Source organism: Miscanthus floridulus, chromosome 2 (genome assembly GCF_019320115.1).
Source record: "Miscanthus floridulus cultivar M001 chromosome 2, ASM1932011v1, whole genome shotgun sequence".
NCBI classification, from domain to species: domain Eukaryota; kingdom Viridiplantae; phylum Streptophyta; class Magnoliopsida; order Poales; family Poaceae; genus Miscanthus; species Miscanthus floridulus.
Window position 1 is genome coordinate 174,714,617 of NC_089581.1, and position 18,619 is coordinate 174,733,235.

The 18,619-nt window shown below is 46.9% G+C and overlaps 1 pseudogene; it reads right to left on the minus strand.

Annotated features, from left to right (window-relative positions):
- Positions 1–2,049: 2,049 nt before the first annotated feature.
- Positions 2,050–8,155, minus strand: LOC136535772 (homeobox protein BEL1 homolog; annotated as a pseudogene).
- Positions 8,156–18,619: the final 10,464 nt, after the last annotated feature.

Here is an 18,619-nt window from a genome sequence, read left to right on the forward strand (position 1 = left end):
AAAATACTATGTGCGGTAAGTGTAACTTACTTCTTCAGTACTCCATTACATAGGCTGTCAAAAGCATTACTTAATATTTTCATATGCAAAACACACAGTGCTCTAAGCCGAACTTTGGGAGTGTACATTGTGGATACTATATATGTTCTATGATGAGTAACACCGGTGCCTACAGGAGACACCCCTTAAGGGTAAGTTTGAACCTCTTCACCCGTAGTATAAAAACTTCGTATATGGTATAAAATATTAAACTGAAACTTGTTCTCTTGTAGTGGAAAGAAGAGAAAGGAATAAAAAGAGACCCATACAAGGATGACCAACTCTTAGAGCTCGTCGGCGGACCTTTGCAACTTCCATATTGGACCTAGATTGTACACGTCAAAGGCGCCTACCATGATCAGAGAGTCTGACTTAGGTAGAAATCCTCTGTACCAACACCTTCGTGAGACTGAAAGGCTAGCTCTAGGACGTTGATAACAATGTGTATGAAATTTGTATATTTAATGATGGATTGTATATATTCTTGTGAATTAGACTTGTAATTGTAGTTTATATAATACTCTTGTGCTTGTAGTATAAGGGGTTTCGGAACGCTGGTTGCGGGGCGTTCGGCAATGCGAACGCGGTTCGGAACGTTGGTCGCGGGGCGTTCGGCAACGCGAACGTGGTTCGGAACGCTGGTTGCGGGGCGTTCGGCAATGCGAACGTGGTTCGGAACATTGGATCGCGGGGCGTTTGACAACGCGAACTGCTGGATGGAATATGTGGAAACAAACAGTGTTCTGGTCGAATTTGAATTGTAAATTTGATTTTTTTTGCGAAAAAACATACTATAGGGGCGGTTCTAGATTGAACCGTCCCTACAAACAGGTATTATAGAGATGGCTAGTACTACAGGCCGCCCCTACAAATCGATTTATTGGGGCGGCCTGAGAACCGTCCCTACAAATGCATGATTTGTAGAGACGGTTCGGATAGGAAGCGACTGGCCAAACCGTCCCTACAAAAGTTATGAGCCGCTCCTCGAAAATGGTTCTGTAGCAGTGGTTGGAGGGTCAAACCGGACTGAATTGGGTTCAATTCAAATTTTGAGGTAAGTGACGGAGGGGGGGGGGGGGGGGGGGGGTGTTATGGGTACAATTAACTAGCACTTATCTTAAAAAAAAGGTGTTTTACCCCTACTTCACGTACGAGGACGAATCTTGAATATGTAAAGCACGATGCTAGTGACGAAGGTAAGGTGTTCCTGAGATAACAGCATTTGCGATATGATATGACGATGGACATCTTTTGTTCTTCTTCCTGTTGTGACGCTAGAACTTTCAGATACGATAGTGACATCCTACCTGACCAAATCCTGGAAGCTTTACACAAATCCGTCATTGTGGTCTCAACAAAAATAATTAAAATTTTGCTTAAGTATGCCTAATGATTGCTGGTTGCAGTGTTTGGGCAGTGCAAGCAACGACCCGACGATTAACTACGATTGCGATCGACATCTTTTATGTATTTTACATACCTGCCGATCTTTCTTTCTTTTTTTATTATTTCTGTAGGAAAACTCGTTGATATTTACTCACTTGTGTTAACTATATATATTTGATTCTTCACGCTGCTGCATATATTAATTCAAATGGCAACTTCATCCAACCATAGATATAAATAAGTCATCTACATTTGTACAAAGTTTAACTTTTTTTAACATTGGTTGACTAGCATACGTCATCTAACAAAACATATTACCTTAAATGAAGAGAGTAAATTATTCTTTATGAATTTTTTATACTGAAATCAGATTATACTAATTAATCTTGCGTGGTTAACCTATATAAATTTTATTAATTTATGGTCAAAATTAAAAAAAGTAACTTTAGAATTTAGGATAAACCAATGAACTTATATTAATATAACACAGTTGGGGAAAGTATTTATTACTGATTTTTCACGCCTACATCCATGTATTAATGACTCATTTATGCTTTGACAGTAGTGTCATAAGTTTATTTGCTGCTAGGATTCAATCCTGGCGCATATTGCATGCATGTTCGCAAGCTGCAGTAGCCAGTAGGGTGACTCTTCTCTCCTTCACTGCCATGCCTTAGGTAAACTACTATCATGTTAGGATTAACTAAACTAAGTTGATAGTTGTTAAAAAAAAACTCTAGCTGATCTAAACAGTCTAGCTTATACTCCAACATATAAAAAAACTATAAAAAGCTACAGTAGCTATTAACTAGCTCTCTCACCTTATAAAAAGTTAAACCGATCCAAACGAGACCTACGCCTAGCCACATATGACCTGATGAAAATTCTGTCAGGAACATCATATCGCCTGGCATAAATTGAGCTGTTGAATCCTTCACCAATTTGACAAACAATAATGCAATTTAGGGCCTTTTTGGCACGGCTTATAGCCGACTTCGGCTTTATCTATTTTGCATAAATCGAGGCACTGTAGCGTGAAGCCGTTTTGTAAGCCGGGTTAAAATGAACTAGAAGCTGGAAAAAATTAGTTTTTTCTGGCTTCACCGACTTTAACTTCACCTGATGAAACCGTTTTGGATGAGCCGTGCCAAAGGGCTTTAAGCTGCATGCATGCGTGTTTCAACTACGCAGTTCCGGCGGGCTACTACTACTATCTAGCTGCACCTACGCGCGTCCAAACTGCTCGCGATCCGAAATCCGAACCCGGCCAAACCGCGCGCCGGCGTCGACGAGCGGCGGTGGCGTTCGAGACCAAGAGCGGCATGAGCCAGGCAAGCAACAGGCCAAACAAATCAGGTGTACACAGCGCGCGCGAGTGCATGTCATGCAACCGGCAGCAGCGGCCGGCACCCGTAGGTAGCTAGGCACCGGCACGACGTCCCCATCGGTCACAACTCACTCGGAGCTAGAGCTCGCGAGGGACCGACCGCCGATGGGTGGTGGATCAGATCACCCGGCCAGGTCACGCAGGAGGTGAAACCCGGTGCCCTGCACGCTCCGGTAGTGCTCCTGCCCGTGCTGCGCCGCCTCGCCGTCGATGCTGGCACCGCCGAACTGGACGTGGTGTTGTCCCGGGTGCAGGCCGTCCGCCCATCTGATGGCCGGCCGTCGTCGTCGTCGGAGCGAACAGGTACCCCGAGGCGGCGCCGTGGTGGTGGTGCGCGGGCGGCGGCGGCGCACCGAACGCGATGTTGACTCCGCCGCCGTCGTGGGAGTCGTGCTGCTGCAGGCCCAGCGTGAGGGACACGCCGCCGCGGCCGCCGAAGCCCCCGCCGGCGTGGTGGCCGCCGCCGCCACCGTACGCGTCGAAGTCGAGGTGGTCCATGATGCCGAAGTTCTCGAGCGGCCGCGCGGCGGCTCCCGCGCGCGAGCCGCCGATGTTGACGACCGAGGCGAGCGAGCCCGCGTCGTGCAGGAGCTGTGCCCGCGTCGGCTTCCGGTCGACGACGACGGCGCCGTTGTCCCCGCAGCCATCATCAGCCGCCTCGGCGGCGGCGTTGCTAGGGTTAGCGTTGTTGCTGACGACGCCCTGCTGCTGGTCCCCGCCGCTGCCGCCGTCTTCCAGCTGGCCTTCGGCCTTCATCTCCTCGACGTACATCTCCTCCACCATTGGCTTCCACAGCCTGACCCGCGCATTGATGAACCAGTTGGACACCTGCGGCATGGGAATGCAAGCATGCTGTCATCGTGTACGTGTCGTTGTACTGAGAGCTACGCGGATCATGGACGCTTAAACAAAGAATCTTTCGTCGAGACATTTGCAACGCACAAGAGGACATGGCGCGACCATGACATGGCAACCAATGAATTGATGTGTCATCTACGCGACGCGGATCGAAAGAATCATCATCAGCAGGACGCAACACGCAATCGCATATAAGTAGTGTAATCAGTTTGGCACACGCATATTATCATATTCTTCAATTCAAACGTATAATGCCCGATCGATGCAAACAACATGGCAATTATAAATATAATGTTGAAATTTCAACCTTCTTGCGTTTATTTACTTCTATTTAAGTTTTAATTTATTTTATAGTGACGTGGATGATACATATATAGACATAGTTTCTCGTTCAGCTGAAGTAGCTCGCAAGTGTGTGTGTTGGCACGTACGTACCTGGCTCCGTGAGAGGCCCGTCTGGCGAGCCAGGATATGCTTGTCCACGTCGCTTGGATACCTGTGAGATGATATATGAGATATACGAACAGAATATTAATTAAGTTTGGGGCTCCTTGATTATTTTTTCCGAAAAAAAAAACAAAATACTAACAACACTAGCGCATGCATGAAGTAGTAGTATATGTATTCAATTTAATTGTGTGAATGAAAAGACATATATGATGCTTGTGATGGAGCTCAAACACAAATTAAAAGCTATAGTACTACACATGCATGAAGAAAACCATGAGGAAGGCAGGTAGCTAGCTGGTGGCTTGCATCACTGAATTAGTAAGGACGCATGACATTACGTCTATGCTTAAGTAGCATCTGTTGGACAAATTTGGCTCATGGCCATTTGAGCAAGCATTTGATGCGCAGTACCGGCCAAGACAAACTGTGGTCCGGAAAGAACAATGCTGCGGCGTGTGGAATAAATCGTTCCAAGAAAACTAAGCCAACTGGAAGATACCATCTATCACACACTATGGTCATGCGCTAAGACTATCTCCAACAACGACACCCAGAATACAATACTCATTCAACATTTGGGTAGCGCTATAGTCAAAGGGTTCAATATCCATTCTTGACATCCTCTCCAACAACAAGACCCAAAAGAGAATCATTTCTGCAAATGGGTTTTCAGGAGAGAGGATACTCATATTTAAGGTTGTGCCTGTTAGAGGCTGATTTTAGGTCTTCTGCTACCTATTTTGAATTTAGGTGTCCATATGGGTCACCTATTGAAGACAGTCTAACTAATTGTGTTAGCTAGTAGTAGCATGTACCACTGACAAGCTTAGTGACGTGAGATAGCTTGCTTGGTAGCTCGATTGCTAGCTGCTTAACACTAGCCCTTGCACTTGTGTTCAGTTCATATATAAAAAAACTGTAGTAATCAGCAGCTTATAAAATATATAAAACCGATTGAAAACCGACCTACCCTTGTAATAATAAGCCCTAACAAGTAACAAGATCAAACTAACATTCAGAATATATAGTAGGCCGGATCGGAGTAGGAAAAAAAAATAACATGGAAGGGAAGTGCATCGATCATGCATGCTTACGGGTGCAGGAAGTGCTCGAAGAGCCATGCCCGGAGGATGGTGACTGCGCGCTCGGGGAGCCCGCGCTGCGGGCGCCACGGGTGGCTCTCCATCATGCCGGCCTGGGTGAGCGCCTTCTGCTGGCGGATGCACTGGTCCAGCACCCTCAGCCGCGGAGTGTCCCCGCGCGTCATCCCGGGCACCGCCACGTCCTTCTCCCCGAGCGCCCTCCGCGCCGCCTGCAGCTGCGCCACCACGCCGTCCCGGAGGCTCCGGAAGTGCCGCGAGATGGTGCGCGACGCCAGCGCCGTGTACGCCGCCGCCGCGCGCTCACCGGCCACCGCCTCGAACCCGCCTGCCAGCGCCCGCATCTGCTCGCAGTACCGACGGTATCTCCGGTCCACCTGCAATGTTGTGCACGCGAACGTGCAATGCAGCAACCTCTTCAGCACCGTATGTACGTGTACATGACGATGACTATACATGTACAATATACCGTAAAAACAAGCTCCATCGAATCGACATTTTTTACAGACGCATTCCATGCATACTTTTCCACCCCCTACTAGTTGCTCCACTAGCTAGATTCGTAGAGTACTAGTACGCAACAACAAGTACTGCCACCACAGGTGCAGGCAGAGGCAGGACACACGTAGACCGAAGCGACGCGCGCAGTAGCAAGTGATGGCCGGCCAATGTAACAGTGAAACGGTAACAACTGCCGGTGCAGTAACTTGTGCAGTGGTCGTCCTCGTCCAGAGCCACTGCCCCACTGCTGCCTCTGCCGCCCTTCTGGTGACCCACCCCCTCGAACTAGAACTCTGCAACTGCGACTGCGAGGTCCAATTCACATGCATGAGCTAGCCGAGCCGATCGAACTGCAGCTGACTGGTGCAACAGCTGAGCACAGCACCAGTAAAAACTGCCTGTGTCTGCGTGACTTGTGTGCGATCGAGCCGAGGCATTCAATGGCAAGGCATGGGCGTGCAAAGAAGGGCAGTGTAGTTAGCAGCATGCAGAAGCGAAAGGCAGCAGGTCCTTGCACTCCCAGAGTCATGGCGCTGTGCAGAGACTGTGCGCGCGAGTCTGCCGCAGGCTGCACAGCACAGCACAGCCGCATGGCATGTATGACCGGCCGTCCGGCCGGCCGGGGGTGGCCGGTTACGTCCTACGGCTAGGGAGGGGACCCCCCTGCCCCAGTGCCCCCAGCGTAGATGGATGGAAGATACCTAAGGTGGGCGACAGGGCGAGGGAGAATAGAGGTTTCCAAAAGCGAAGCGCGAGGCCCCGACCATAATTGAACTCCTAGTACTTTCTTTCCTGTTAGCCTTTTCTTTTCTTTTCTTCTTCTCCGACCCCCTCAGATTCGTCTTGGACCAGAGCCTAATCATGGATTAGCTAGCTAGCTAGCGAGACCCGAGCTGCCTTGCTTGCGAGCTAGAGCTCACCTCTTCCAGCATGATGTAGAGCTTGTCCTTGAGCCGCTGCAGCTCCAGCGCGTCCATGGCCTGGATCTGCGGCGACGGCGCCCACGAGGCCGATGACGACGAACCCTCGCCGCCGCCGCCGTCTTCTTGCTGCTGCTGCTGGTGCGAGGACGGCTTTGCGGCGGCGTTGGCGCGCTTGCTGGAGGTGGCGGCGCTGCTGCTGTCCACGGGGAGGCTGCAGAACTCCTGCAGGACCTGCTGCGCCGGGACGAGGAACCTGGAGCCGCGCAGATGCCACGCGTGCTGCGGCTGCGGCCCCTGCGGCGAGTAGTCGTGCTGCTGCATCCACTCCGCGGGCGTCGGCTGCTGCTGATGGTACCGGGACGACCCGCCGCTGAGGTGCTGCTCGTGCAACGTCGTCACGCCCACGCCGCCGCCGTCCGGCCGGTGCAGCGATAGCGACAGCGGCGCCTGCTGGCTCGGATGCTGCTGCTCGCTCAGGAAGTGCATGGTGGCGTTGTCCGTGGAGCCGCTGCCGGCCCCCGCGTCGTCGTAGAGGAGTACACCGGCCTTGCTGTGGCCGTGGCCGTGATGATGATGGTGGTGTGCCGCAGCGGGCATGGCGGCTAGGCCACGCATGCCGAGGTACTCCATGTCGGCGTGCAAGCCATAGATCTCCGGCGCCCCGTCGTCGTCGTCCATCGCCGTGGCGCCCGCCGCCGCCGAGAAGTAGTCAGCGAAGCCCAGGCTGGGATCGTGCGCCATCTCGGTCGATCGGCCGGTAGCTGTTCTCTTGGCTTAAAGCACACACAACACAACGCGGCAACCAGCAAATTAAGCGCAGCTGAGGGAGGGAAGCACGGGAAAACAAAGAGAGTGGAAGGAATAGGAACACAAGGAAAGGGAGAACTCACTTTTGTGTGTCGTCGTGCAAAGTGGCTGTCAGGCAGCTGCAGCTTCAGTGTTTCAGAGAAGGAGAGCTCGGCCGACCAGATAAATCTTTCCTGACATAGCTACAACAAGTGGGAGAGGTAGTTAGTGCTCAGCAGCAGCAGCAGCAGAGACCACCGGCCGGCCAGCACTGATCCATGGCGCTAGCTACTGATACTAGCTAGCTCATCGACCAGCCCAGACGCGCGACATGCATCATCATCGAGGAAGACACACACACACACACTCAAAGAGAGACATGTACATATACCAGAGAAAAAATTGTATTGTATAACGAGAAAGAAAGAAAGAAAACAGAAGCAAGCTAATTAAGTCAAATAAGATGCGTTGCTAGTAGCAATCGTGCGGGCAAGAATAGTAGCACTAGCAGCTAGCAGATAGCTCGGCCAAGCAAGAATCTTGCTTTGTGTTGGGAGAGGGCAAGGGAAAAGGAGGAAATTGGGATCAAAAGGCAGGGTGATTTGGACGCTCAGGTCTTAAAGAAACCAACCAAACCAAAGATCTCATCGCAGGAAAAAGCAAGCAAGCGGGGAGAGCAGAAAACGGGAAAAGGGTGGGGGCGACGGAACGGATGGCAGCAAAAGCTAGCATACATGGCGAGCGAGCTGATGAGCTGCTGCTGAGCTCTCCCGACTCTGGACCTCGGAGGAGTGGGAGGGAGGGCTGCAGTGCAGCGCAGCGCAGCGGTGGTTGCCGCGTCAAGCTCTCGCCCCGCGCCTGGCCTGTGCCGCTCCTACTCCTTCTCCTACTTGGCTACTTCTACTTCGCCGCGATGCAGCTGCTAGCACTCCAGTCTCCTGCATCCCATTTATCCCCTCCAAATATCTGCGTGCTGGAGCTGGACTCGCGAGTGGTGCGCTAGCACCAGTATTTGTATATGTATCTGGAGGGCCGGGGGTAATTGCGTCACCTCGGCCCGGCTATTTAATATATTAATTAAACTGATGGTTACTCTTAGTCCCCTTTTTATTTTCCGAAAAAAATTATATGCATATACTTCTTTTATTCCAAAATGTAAATCGTTATCCTAAGTCAAATTTCCCTGACCAATTTAACGAATTTTTCTTATAGAAAGTGCGCACACATCCTGAACATAAATTAGTTTATCAAATCTGCTGTGAAATAAAGTGCATTTGTTTTGTAACTTGAATGTTTGTATTTTTCGTTATAAGCTTAGTCAAAGTTAAATAAACTGTGTCAAAGCTAGAGAACAATGGAAATGACCTGTAGTTTGCTATGTGTACCTTCTTGGCGTAGAGCCTAGAAAGGGAGGCTGCATGATCGAACTTAGTGGCTACATTCATTCGAATAACGAAATTGTTTGGAGACGTTCTAACTTGTAAAGAGGTGACACTTGTTTCTTGTGAAGCATAAGTTACATTTTGGATCTATTGAATTCAAAGTCCATACTGACAACAAGAAGAGAGAAAATCAAATCAATCGCTAAAATTTAAATCTCACTTCTCGGTTAGACTATCGTTGCCATTGAAGGCACAAACTTAGTAGTTAGCTTATACTACCTCCATAATGAAAAATTTATGATACCAAAAAACTGTTGTTGGATTTGTTATAGAATGTATTTTCATAATATACCTATTTAGTGTCATAAATATTAATACTCATTTTTACAAATTTGGTCAAACTTTGGTTAGTTTTACTAAGAAAAGACCTAGAATTTCATCCTTTTGGAGGTAGTATACATGGACACATAAAAGATGTACATTGACCTTTCAATAGAATGAAATGCTACACAATATGAGAAATTTGAGTACAAACATGACTAAATTCTATGTAATGTATGGTATATATGGTCCATTTACGTGTATTCAGTTGGACAACTTATCTATGTTCTTTCCTTAATTACCTAGGTATATATATGGTCCATTTACGTGGTATATTTGTTGATATATTGATCAATATCCATGCTTGGGATGTTGAGATTGACTTGGTGGTGAGGATGATAAATGATTGTTATATATGTTTAAGATTGAGCTTGGATCAAACAAGAAATCAACACTACTACATATTTGATTTGTAGCAACTGCCTCTACTTGTCGGTGTTTTCAGACCACCGACGAGTAAATTTGTATTTGCGCATCTGGTTCGAACGCTCGGAGGATACAAGGGTTTATATTGGTTCGTGCAGAACGTCCCTACGTCCAGCTCGCTGCTGCTCGTGTTACCAGCACTTGGTTTGCAGTAGGAGTTCCCAAGTCGCTAAGAGCTCGCTTGCCGCTTAGCTGTGTGCTCATGTCGTGCTCTTGTGTTCAGATCCCCCCTCTATGGGACGCCCTGCTTCCCCTTTTATAGATGAAGGGAAAGCACGGGTTACAGAGGATGAAAAGTAGAAGAACGAGAGAGGGAAGAAGGCTTCCAGGGTTGCCGGGTCCTTCTTCTCCTTCATGCGGGTCCCGTTGATCCTGTAGATGTCAACAGGGGCGGCTCCATGTCGTGGCCCTGTTCGTCACTGCCGCCATGCGCAGGCATCATCTGCCGGTCATGGTGTTCCACTCCGTTCCGGCGGACGTCGTGGTGAACTGACGTGCCTGTCAGCGTCCGTATGAGGATTAGGTAGAACAACACCGACACGCCCGACACTTTTCTTGATGTGAATCCCCAGGTATGGCCCGTCATGGCCATGGGTTACATCGAGGCATGCCAGCCTCTTCCCTGGCGTCAGAGTTTTAACCCAGCCCCATACGCTTGGACCTAGAGTGGTTGACGGCGGTATGGATCCCCGTCAGACGAGACGAAACCCGTATCCTCGAGGTCAGGCGGGGCGGAGCCCGCGACCCTGGGCGAGACGGAAACCGTGTCCTTAGGGTCGGGCGGGACGGAGCCCGCACCCACGGGGTCGGGCGAGACACAGCCCACGGCCTCGATGTCGGGCAAGACGGAGCCCGCGGTCTCGAGGTCGGGCGAGACGGAGCCTGCGGCCTTGGGCAAGACAGAACCCGCATCCTTGGGGTCGGACGAGACGGAGCCCGTACCCAAGGGGTCGGGCGAGACGGAGCCTGCGGCCTTGGGGTCGGGCGAGACCTTTTAATACGTCTCGAGCCATCCGGGGAAGTAAGCGTGGGCATTCACTTCCTTGCTTTGGGTATCCTTAATATCGATACCCGACACTACTCAAGTGTGATCCCTCCTTATGACCACACCAAACACACAATTGTAACCAAATATAGAATAATATCCATTTGTATTAACTTCTAGAAATCTTAATTTTTAGCATATAGCTCATAACATAGATAGCCTCATAATGACACTCTCACATGATCATGAAATGTGTGTATGAACCTAGCTCTTAATGAAGAGCTAACTTTTCTCTTTTTTCTATTAAAATATAAAAAAATCCTAGAGCTAGCTTATGACTCATTTAAAAAAATACCCATTGCCTGTCCGGGACCTTCCTCTTTTTAATATAACAGGAAGCTCGACCCTGGGCGAGACGGAAACCGCGTCCTTAGGGTCGGGTGGGACGAAGCCCGCACCCACGGGGTCGGGCGAGACACAGCCCGCGGCCTCGAGGTCGGGCAAGACGGAGCCCGCGGTCTCGAGGTCGGGCGAGACGGAGCCTGCTGGCCTTGGGCAAGACAGAACCCGCGTCCTTGGGGTCGGACGATATAGGAGCCCGTACCCAAGGGGTCGGGCAAGACATGAGCCTACGTGCCTTGGGGTCGGGCGAGACCTTTTAATACGTCTCGAGCCATCCGGGGAAGTAAGCATGGGCGTTCACTTCCTTGCTTTGGGTATCCTTAATATCGATACCCGACACTACTCAAGTGTGATCCCTCCTTATGACCACACCAAACACACAATTGTAACCAAATATAGAATAATATTCATTTGTATTAACTTCTAGAAATCTTAATTTTTAGCATATAGCTCATAACATAGATAGCCTCATATGACACTCTCATATGATCATGAAATATGTGTATGAACCTAGCTCTTAATGAAGAGCTAACTTTTCTCTTTTTTCTATTAAAATATAAAAAATTCCTAGAGCTAGCTTATGACTCATTTTAAAAAAAATACCCATTGCCTGTCCGGACCTTCCTCTTTTTAATATAATAGGAAGCTCGACCCTGGGCGAGACGGAAACCGCGTTCCTTAGGGTCGGGCGGGACAGAGCACGCACCCACTGGGGTCGGGCGAGACACAGCCCGCGGCCTCGAGGTCGGACAAGACGGAGCCCGCGGTCTCGAGGTCGGGATGAGACGGAGCCTGCGGCCTTGGGCAAGACAGAACCCGCGTCCTTGGGGTCGGACGAGACGGAGCCCGTACCCAAGGGGTTGGGCGAGACGGAGCCTGCGGCCTTGGGGTCGGGCGAGACCTTTTAATACGTCTCGAGCCATCCGGGGAAGTAAGCGTGGGCGTTCACTTCCTTGCTTTGGGTATCCTTAATATCGATACCCGACACTACTCAAGTGTGATCCCTCCTTATGACCACACCAAATATACAATTGTAACCAAATATAGAATAATATTCATTTGTATTAACTTCTAGAAATCTTAATTTTTAGCATATAGCTCATAACATAGATAGCCTCATATGACACTCTCACATGATCATGAAATATGTGTATGAACCTAGCTCTTAATGAAGAGCTAACTTTTCTCTTTTTTCTATTAAAATATAAAAAATTCCTAGAGCTAGCTTATGACTCATTTAAAAAAAATACCCATTGCTTGTCCGGACCTTCCTCTTTTTAATATAACAGGAAGCTCTCCTGCCTGTTTAGTTTCAAAAAAAAATGAGTTACCCATTGCAGGGTGCCCTATATCTTGCTAATAAACTAGCTAGTCTTTTCAATATCTAGTTTAGGGAATGTTTGGGACTGCTTCACTCCATATTTTTTAGGCAAATAGGTTCGGCACCACGCACTCAGTTCGAGAAAAAAATGGTAGAGTTGTGAGAGCACCTCAAGAGGTGCTCCACAAACTTTAGTTTTTTTAGCTACTCCATGATAGAGTTTGTGGAGCAGAGTTCGTGGACGGTCTCACTAATTAGCGGCCGCTCACCCGATTTAAAAACGGCAATCAATATTCCAACGAGCTATAGTTTCTATTTTTAGAAAAAAATAACTCCCACCTCTTTCCCTATTGGATAGTGTCATGCGCCCACTCTCATACATGGTTGTGACATCATCTTAGGAAAAAAACAAAACATTTATTTCAAATTACTATAACTTTTAAACGGTGTACTTATTTTTAATTCTGTTTGCACTGGACTGTTCTACGTGACGAGGCGAACAAAATTAGACCTTCACTTGTATATGTTTTGAAGAATTTTATTCTAGTAGAAATTTATGTATACTAACTTATAACATATAACTTATAATGTATGACTTATAACATATAATTTATAACTTATGCTAAGACTTGGAAACAGAAAAAATATGAAAACACAATTTATATACAAAAGTTATGAAACACAACTTATGTTCATAAATTATTCTACCATTTATGTCCGCAAGTTATTCTATATAACTTGCCAACACTGCCCAACAAAATTCTGATGAAAACTTCTAGTAATAAGTTCTGCTTTGTAAAATGTTATATTATAAAAGTTGTGATATATAAGTTATGGTAATAAATTATGCATAAAGGTTATGTGTATAACTTAGTAACTTCAAAAAAGAGAGATAGAGAAAGTTACGTGTATAACTTGCTTATATTACTTAGATATATAACTTGACGAATGATTCAGATGTAAAGTTGGACGTATAAGTTATATTCAAGAACTTAGATGTACAAATTAATATCATAACATATTAGCATAAATATGTAACTATATATGTTAAAAAAACTATATAGTATAACTTATAAATATATAACAAAAAAGGAAAAAATGGTAGAAAGAAAAAAGAAAAAAAAGACGTTCCTACAGGTGCAGCCAATGCTACCGCGACGAATCTGACCAACATGTCGGAAAATATTTGCATGTACGGAATATATTGGCATGCCACGGAAGGGGGATATCTATTTAAGAACCAATAAAGAAAAGAAATGGCATGGAAGAGGTCTACACTGACGCGTCGTTCGCCAGAGAGCAATCGAGTGAACGACCGTCCAAATAGATTTGGGATTCGTGGAGCAGTACGTCTGGCTTAATCTCCGCTGCTGCTCCAATTCCCCCTTCACTTTCTCGGAAACTTTTCGCCCGTTTCGTGTCATCAAATGCTAATCAGTGACCGCATAATAATCCAAACGACTCAGCGCAGTTTGTCCCGATCGGAGAAGATTAGACAGAAGACTCTAGCTAGCTGCACTCACGTGAGCTAGGCAGCTAGCTAGTTCTTCCATCATATCAAATTAATGAACGTCGTCGTCATGGTTGCGTCGACCATGACACAAACATGCAACAAAGTCATCGAGGAGAAACAACAGTCACGCCACGATCATGCAAACCGGCCGTATGTACGTACGACGATTATGCAAGTAGAAAGAAGGCGTCGCGCGCGTAACCATCTCATCTCAGCATTAAAATTTTCGATGTACGGTGAATCGATGTTGGAACAGTATTACTCGCAAGGTATACGTGTCTCCACGCCATGGACGTGCCAGCAAGTCCTGATGATAGATCGATGGCTGGCTACTCGGAGGATATATATGGGAGTACTGATACTACCAATAACCTCGTAATGTCGTCCCTATTAGAGAGAGAGAGAGAGAGAGAGAGAGAGAGATGAAGGGGGGAACGAGCGTAGAACAGGTCGCTCTACGTACACAGCTGCTTCCACAATAATCACCCGCGCTTGATTAGCACCCCTTTAATCATTGCTCGTTTTCTTTTCCCTCGTCCAAGGATTGTATCACTGACCCCACGCACACTGCTAGCTACTCTCTCCGTTCCATTGAGTTTGTCGTTTGAAAATCGTGCCTCCTCACAATCCCGGTTCCCGAGCGACAAACTCAATGGGACGGGGAGTACCTCTACGTACATCCATCTGTGTGTGCTTAGCATCGATCCAACCAAAACGACCAATCAGTCAGCTGTACATGCATGTGCACGTACGACGGCTTGGCGTGAAACGAGATCCCGGTCGTCCAGCCCCACCGACAATGTATGGGTATGGCCCGATCGTTTGCACGTGCGTCACGTCTTGTTGGCGAGGAGCCACAACAATGGTACTATGACGGATCGGATATGCAAGGGCGGCATGCAGCAGAGATCCCTGTCCTTCGGATCCAGTGTTTCTTCTCTTCTCTGTCGTCGTCTTGGGATCACCATCACCCCACCAGCGGCTGCTCGGCCTCGGGACTCGGGAGGCAGGAGCACGCGCGACAATACATCCATATCCTTTTGTAAAGCTCAAGCCAACATGTATATGTGACTTGACGTCGTCGATCGGGCACCGACGGCACCGGATGGAGCACGGACCACCGAGGTCGATCCGATCCGGCCCTGGCCAGGGCTTTACTAGCTAGTTTTACTAATTAATGCGCGTGTTTGGTTTGAGGGGTCGAAGGAGGTTGAACCAATCTCTTCGGGTGTTGAAACCTGGGTCGCGCCATTTGGGTGTGACTCGTGGTCAGTGGCGGATCTATGATTGGGACTAAGGAGGGGCTGAACAAAGAAGATTTAAGACTAAAGCTAAAAATTAAAGATGAATTCACACTAAGCTACAGTAATTAATGAAGGATTAAGGAAGCTTAGGGGGGCTGTAGCCCAGGCAGCCCCCCCCCCCCTTAAGATCCGCCACTGCTCGTGGTATAACCTTTTGACGGGCGAAAGCACGGAACAACGTAGAGAATTTTAGATCATGCGTTGGTACCACACAAACATGAGGGTCATACTGTGCTTAATTAGGATTGTTCGTCCCATGTCTAGGATCTTGACATGTTAGGTGGCACATCACAATCTCTATTTTAGGCAATGTTTGGACCGGCACGACACAAAAAGCGTAAGCACATTTACCGCCCTCCAATACAATTTTCTTGTATTTTATACTCTCTCTCATGTAATTCTTGAATATATTATAAAAATCATTGAAACTTATCATGATAATGGTAATATATTTTCTCTATATCATCAGTAGATAAAAAATAAAGATATTTTGAAAACCATGCTTGTGGGCAGCATGGCACGAAGACGTGCTTATGGCAAAGTAAAGACTTATCATGCCGTACCGGCACGGTCCGATGTCGTATCTCGTGTACACAGAAATCACTATATGAAGTAGTCAACACATGATAGAACCAAGTCATATCAGCATGGCACGGCCGAAGTCCCATCTATAGACGGTTACCACACGGCCTAAGTCCCACCTCTAGACGAGACACGGATATATACTTCTTCTTCTTGTTCTTCTTTTTTTTTTTGGGTTACACTGCTGCATATGCGTGTTTGCGTACGTGACTAGGTGTTGCAAATGCATGCAAATAATGCTACCCTATCAGCCGTGCAGACTCGCTCTGCCGCTCTGTGCGGCTGATGATGTCTCGACGTGCCAGACAGCACACGTACGTATACAGTTCGCTACGATGAGACGAACTGTTCGTGCATGCAAAAGCTAGAGTAGCGATAAGTTAGTACTACGACGAGCGAGAAACGAAGAAAGGAACCAGGAGGCCGGCATTGGTGGCACCATGAATGAATAATATGCGTGTGAGTTGTAACCTGCAAGCAATGCAGGCTGTGAGAGTGTGCACGGCGTCGCCATCGGCGGGGCACGGAGACGACGCGCGCACAGTGCGGCAGCGGCACCCAGCTCGACAGACAGCGGCCTCACATGCCCCGGTTCACGCGGCCATCATGTATGTGCGATCCCCGGGGGACACTCGCCGGCACCGCGCCTTTCGCGCTACACCACCTCGCTCGCCCGCTCGCTACCCGCTAGCTGGGCGCGGGGCGACGCCGACGCGACGACATGGGCACATGGCAGCATACATTTGCCGATAAATCCTCAGATATAGCTCCAACAACCATTGATCGACGACGACGACGACTCAGCGCATGTATGGATGGACAGTACTAGCTAGCTAGCGGCTGTTGGCGCGCCGCGACCGGCCGTGTGCCCTTTGGTTACTACGACGTGCGCGCAGCGCGCGACGCTGCTTTGCAGCGCGCGCGACGCTCTCGGCAGCATGCCTGCGTGCTATAGGCCTGCCGACGGACGCTGAAGCTAGCGGTCAAGCATCTTGTCCAAGCAACTACCGCTTATCAGACACGGACATTATTCGAAGGTAGCCTAGTTCATCATCACACGTACCGTCAATTCATCCAAACCATATGATTGCGATCGATTGGTGCCGCTGCTTTTTGACGGATTGACACATGCATATGCGACTTGATCGATGAGCGGATTAAGCGCGTGCAAGTCAACCACTAGTTTGACAACACCTAAAGATCGTTGCCCTGTTTTATTTGCATTGCTTTCATCGGTTTCACATCGGTCAGATTGTGAATTCTGATCGATTTCGTCTTTCCTAGCCTAAGATCGACCGGATAACGACGACGACGGTACGGAACGTGTGTGAGATGACTGATCGACGACGGCTCGTACGGTAGGGATCGGAAAAAGGGACGATTGGACGAAATAGGCGATATGATTTTGGACGGCCAATGTAACCGGTGTATCGTTCAAGATGGAATTGAAAACATCCATGTGCATATTGATGTTGAGTCGCTGCTGCTTTCAGTATTTCAGTCGTCCAGCATGTCCACTGTCAAGTTTTCTGTGCCAATCAAATTGTACCCTTTTTCTATATAATACTAGGTAGCATGTCTGTGCGTTGCTATAGAACAACTAAAATTTTATACTAAAAACACACGGATCGTATGATAAGATAATAATATTATAAAATTAAATATCAACGTTAAAGTGATATTTAATTCAAAAAGCAAAGTTCATAAAATTAACACAGCCACAGAGAGCGTGACGTCGCAGGTTTACCAACTCTACTATATAGACATTTCCGTTGCAATGGAAATAAATAATGCCCCAATAATTTAAGCATGAATGTGTTGTATTGTTAAAAAAACGATAATACGAGCGTGATGTTCGAAATGTCAATACTACAAATTGAATTTTGTGCATGGCTAAAATTCTCATTGATAGTTTGCAATCATCAAGATATGCATTTATAGTATTGTTGGTATATTCCTAATAGCAGCAAATAGAAAGAATGGAAACTGAAAGAAGGAAACCAACACCCCAGATTAGTTATATGGTCTTACTGATTAAAAGTACAATCAACTTAAAAACTAACATAATATATTAGGCATGTTTCACATACTTGAAGAGTGATGTTTTATGAGTGATGTGTCCAAACATTTTTAATACAATAGATACTCTTCTCTGTTAAATGGATTTAGCAGTTCTGTGTCAGTTAATATAGCTCCAAACAACCCAATGACAAGTTTTTGTGATTGGACGATAAAGTATATTTTATACAAATAATTAAAAAAAATATCCATGGATCCTCATTCTTTGGTATTCAATAGCTAATTAGACATATATTGCAATGTAAGATGTGCTGACCTGACAATGACAAGCTGCCCTTCGACCAACTTGTCCAAAGTCAAGTGCTCAAAGTAACACAAATTACAGCAATGCAAACTGAAAATGCAAAGAGCTTGAGCACTGAAGAATGTACATGGAAGTTCTCTAAAAAGGGTACCTAATTGTTTCCTCCTTTTTGGTTTCTCTCTTTGCTTATATGAACATGCTAATATTTTTATAAATAGTAACATCATACCTGCAAAAATAGTATCTGTCAATGGTGTGACAACGAGATCAGTCATTGATTTTTTTCGGAGAAATAAAGGCCTTATCAGTCAAAATCTTTGCAAAAATGCAACCAATGCTCCACGTATAAAGTTATAGCAGACAATGATACCTAGCTCAAATTGCATATATTATATTATTTAAAACTAAAAATTGAATATATTAGAGAATAGAGAATGTATGAGCACTGCAAAAACTTAGATTGCACATGTTACATTGTTTAAAACTGAAAACTGGATAAAAGATTTAAAACTAAAACTTTAAAATTCAGACTGCAAGATGAACAAGAGTAAACAACATAACACTAAAGAA